The sequence below is a fragment of the Urocampus carinirostris genome, chromosome 14 (assembly GCF_059441175.1).
Source record: "Urocampus carinirostris isolate Australia breed hairy pipefish chromosome 14, RoL_Ucar_1.0, whole genome shotgun sequence".
Taxonomy (NCBI): Eukaryota; Metazoa; Chordata; class Actinopteri; order Syngnathiformes; family Syngnathidae; genus Urocampus; species Urocampus carinirostris.
The window spans coordinates 31,074,664-31,079,819 of record NC_142362.1 but is presented as its reverse complement, the minus strand read 5'-3'; positions in this window follow the sequence as shown (position 1 = coordinate 31,079,819).

Genomic DNA, 5,156 nt, shown 5'->3' with positions numbered 1-5,156 from the left:
CTTCCTGTTCCGGGATGCTGGTGGGCGGGGCTCAGTCAAGACATGGAAAATTGTTGATGCGTTGTCCACAATAAATAATTCATCATTTTTTTAAAACATATCTAAAATATATGTATGAATTTTATTTATTTGAAGTTAAAAGTTAAACATTAATTACATTTAAGCACACATTACCGCCCGAAACAAGCACACAAGACTGTCGGAATGCCGGTAGGCGGGACTCACTCAATAAATGAAAAATAGTTTATGCATTATCCCAAATGAATAGTTAATACATTATTATTTTTCACAAACCTTGTAAAATATAAATTGTATTTATTCCAAAATAAAAAATATATACAATGTCTTAGCTAAATATAAGCACACTTACCGCCCCCAACAAGCACACAATGCTGTCGGGATGTGGACGAAGCACAGTGGGTACATGGAAACTTGTTAATGCAACACATGGTTATTAAATTGTTTTTTTTATTCACACATATTAAAATTTGAACTGGATGTATTTCTAAGTATATAAACAAACAATGTCCTAATTATAAATATGCACACATTACCGCCCTTAGCCAAATAGTTTATATGTCGTCCCTAGCAGCTTGAATGGTTTATCAATTCTATTTTATTATTTTTTTTATTTAATGTAAAATTAGATATATTTCTAGGTAAAAATAACACATAATAATCATATATAATATCCCTGTTCCAAACAACCACACAAGACTGAAAAGTAGATGCTTTGAAAAATACACATATAGTCCATTTCACCGAAATGCTCAGACAAATAAAGCTATGTTTTCAAATGGCTCCGTCAGTCATCTTTATTTTTTCAACAAACACAAAAAGACAAGGTTCCTGTTTCAACAAAACCACATAACATGAACATTCAATGACAAAAAACTGTATTATTCAGGCACCATCAGTAGCGTGGTTTTATGTCGCAAAAGTGGCCTTAAATCCCTCAAAAGAAGAAGAAAAAAAGCAATAGCTTGTTTCATTCTCTAAGCCATTATAAAATAAAATGCAAGGAGGCGTAGCGTACAGTAAACAATGAATACACAACAATTCCCAGAATATGATACAATAATTAATCAAGATCATCTAAAAAGCCAAAGAAACCCTCTCAGGGGCCAGATGTGGCTCGTGGTCACTGATTTTGTGATCAATGACAGTACATACTATTCTATTCCATTCTATTCTATTCTATTCTATTCTATTCTATTCTATTCTATTCTGTTCCATTCTATTCTGTTCCATTCTATTCTATTCTATATCCATTAAATACCCATCAATCCTGAGTGACTAAGTATCATAATGGTCTAAGTAAAAAATTGTTGGCACAAAAAATATATTCTTTTCAGAATACAATCATATTGAAGTAATTCATCAAACATACTTGTAAAACTAATATAAAATTCATCCAGGTATTGTTTTATACATCGTATTCATATATATTTTCTGAATATGATTTCTTCTACATCTTTCTACGAAGTAGAGTCTAATGTATTGAACAATGTAGGACTGCCTTAATTTGAATAGCCTACCTTACTAATGTCCAGTCATATTTCCAACAGTATACAATATGATCATCCCAAGAGGAGGAAAATACTGCATTCACCACACATGCATATACTGTTTGTGGTAGAGACACTTTGAAATATGAATAATGCAACAAAAACACCCCAGGGGCTATTTTGCTAACGTCATCTACTATAGAGATGTTCTGGATGGTGCCCCCCTTGATGAATGAGGATTTGCCGCACTAAATACTTTACTGATGTCCAATTGGTTGAAAAGTATGTGGTTGGATGGCTAGTACATACACTTGGCTGATTCGATCCCTTAAACACTTGAGTCATAGGGGCACCATTTCCTGTGGTGTGCCTTGGCCAAGTACAGCCTAGTGGCGCCCATCCCTCTCCAGACTAGCATACGCTTTCACCCGGTCTCGAACAGGAACTCTTTCACGTATTGGGCAAATGTGCTAACCACTGCACAACAACAACAAAAAAAACACTAGTACATACAGTATGCCTTCTGTCCAGGTTTCCTTTTATTAGCTTCATATTGAAAAAACACTTTCCATAAGTTTTTCAGAGTATTCGGTGTGAAAATGTGTTGGTATATATTTTCATGATGTGGCTGTAAACCCTAATAAAGACACACACTGTAGAAAAAGACGAAAAGAGTTTATTGGTGGCTGTTGTATTATTTGCTTGCTATAACTGGTGTGTAACCTATTGGAGATATTTAGAAATTTGAAAATTCTGAGGGAGGATTCAATTAGAAATTGGGTGGGGTTGCACTGGACAAACAGTGTAGATGATATGAAAGAAAGGAATTATATATATATATATATATATATATATATATATATATATAAAGTTGAAATGTTTTTGTGTGTGTCATGATTACCCAAGTGGAGTCACCTGGGGTAATCATGTGGCGCGCTGGAATGTGCTTCCTGATTGGTCAATGCTCCCCTTTTAAACGCGTTACGCGGAGAACTCCTGGTCGGAGGATTCACATCTGTACCCCGTATGACGCTCCCGATTACCTGTGCCTTGTTTACCTGATTCTGCCTGCCTCCGATCCGACCTGCTTCCGTCCCAAGCTACGATCTTCTCTTCAGTCCCGGTAAACTCAACCTGCTTCCGTCCACGCTACGATTGGCTACGTCGTCCGAAGTTGTCTTCACGACGTTGCTGCTGAGTTCGACGGTCATCGTGTTTCCCGCTAACCCTTACTCTTTCCCCAAATAAAAGACTTGTAACGAACGCTCTGGGGTCCCCTGCTCTGTTCTGGTAATCCTCGTGACAGAATGAACCAGCCAACAAATAGTACTCATTATTCACAATCCCGGTCTGTTATGCCTTGTCCTGTTTTAGTCTGTTATGCCTTGTCCTGTTGAGTTCGTGCCGGAGGAACTCTGTATTGTTCTGTTTTGCCTCGGAGTATTGGGCGACTTTTATTTTATTAAATAAAACCTATGGATCGTCAACGCATTTGAGTTCTCCCTTCATGCCTCCTGCCTCCGTTCTGGTCCGGTCACCTTCCACGCCACCACGTCTCGTGACAGTGTGGGTATATATATATACATATATATATATATATATATATATATTTATACATACATATGCTGGCTTTTGCTCTTTTTGCTTCTGCAATCCTGGCACAATTAGTCACTAGGTGTTGGACTCATGATATGCAATGGATTTTATCGTATATGCTTTAAATAATTGACTGAGAACAGCTTGCCGAATTCAGGGATGTGTCTTGAAGCATGTGGGTTGCAAGGGGTGGAGGGGTTCTCATGGGGAGGTCACGTGAAGTTCAGCGTGTTCATCCGATTTGGTGGAAAAGACCCACTGCAGAGTGCAAGCCGAGTAACACGAGCACAAAAAGACACGTCAAAGCGCATCACATCAAGTTGTGAGCACAACCGCGCACACACACATTTTACATTTAATTCTTACGCCCACCCCTCCCTCCTTTTTGACTGCAACCTTTGACTGAACATTTGTCCAAACTTTAATCAGAGATTATGTCTTCATTAGTCTAAAAAGGCCTGTGGACTGATCATGTTATCGAAAGTACCTCGTTTTTAATCGGTTAAGCAAACATTGAGGATTAACACTGGTTTGGCTTTGTCTTTGGCTATACCCCCTTTTTAATTGCATTCATTTCTCCTGTCCCGGTTACCCGTATCCTCATTCTGTTTCCTGTATTGATCCGAGCTGTATTCTCCTGTCCCAGCTACCCGTATCTTGATTGTGTTTCCTGTATCGATCCTACCCGACTTGTTCCGATCTCCGATCACACTCCGTGATCCCTTAATAAAGCAATGTGTGAAACGTCACGCATTTGGGTCCCCTGCTTGTACCAGTCGTGACTATTAGTCCGCCCTTTATGGAAGAGTGGCAAGGAGAAAGCCCATTCTGAAAGAGTACCATATAAAAACATTATGATCTGGGGTTGCTGTTCTTCAGCAGGGATTAGGAAGATCATTAGAGTGTATTTGAAGATGGATGGAGATAAATGCAAGGGTGATTCTTGCAGAATATCTGTTGGAGTGTGCAAGAGACCTGAGGATGTGGCCACATTAACCTTCCAACAGGACAACTACCCCAATATTTTTCCAATGCCTAGTTTTCAATTCTTTATTTGTCACCACAACATAGAATGCAGAATAAATATGGTTTCTTTTCACAATTTCATCTCACATGTTTATTCTTGGAAAATATTTTGTGTGTTTTTTTATCTGTAAGTTGGAAGCCTGAAATTTCAATTTATGTTAAAATGTTCTGTACTGCACTTGATTTGATCTAAAGTTCCAATGCCCCATCCATTACCTTCGTCCGAGAAGTTAGTTTGGTGAGAGAAGTTTTGCAAGGCCACGGTGGTTTTCACATCTCAAACATTTGTTTATAGGGTTATTGTGTCATATTTAGCACATCCTAGTGGTTAAAAAACATCAGTTCATGAAAAAAAAATTGATTTGAGTTATAAAAAAATACATTACGTGTCATATAAAGGTGCACTTTCATCAAACACTCGCAGGTTCGAGATATTTGTATTTGACATAACATGAGGTCCACCTAAAGAGAGCTGATCTCATTGTCGGCGGTCTTACTGCTATGGGTACCCAGAGAAAACAAATAGCTTGCAAATAAAATGAGAAGAAAATATGGTCATGTTGAGTCTCAGTAGTTTGTATTCTCCCTTGTGCTTTGTAGCTCTCATTTTTGGTTGCACTACACGATACGACATTTAGTGGTCAAGTTTTACACGTGTCCCTTTAAGGGTGTGTTGACAATTAAAAAAGTTCCTAGACAAGGAAGCACGAAATTGTCAACAAAAGACAAAATTGTTTTTTTTTCACTATTCCAATTTAACTTAAATTAAAAACAAATTCCTAAGCTTGTCCTCTGTTAGAAAGGACAATGTGTATTACTGTATTTATGGTAAAAAAAAATATTAATAAAAAAAAAATGAAACCATTTGTTTAAACAATAAGCAATACTACATTAACTGCCACATAAATGTACATTTTTTTAATTACTAGTTGCTTGAGAATTTTTTATTTCTTACATAAGGCTCAACTAGTTGGAGTTGACGTAATTGCTTGCCATCTTGCTGCTTTGGGTAACCCGGAATCCCTA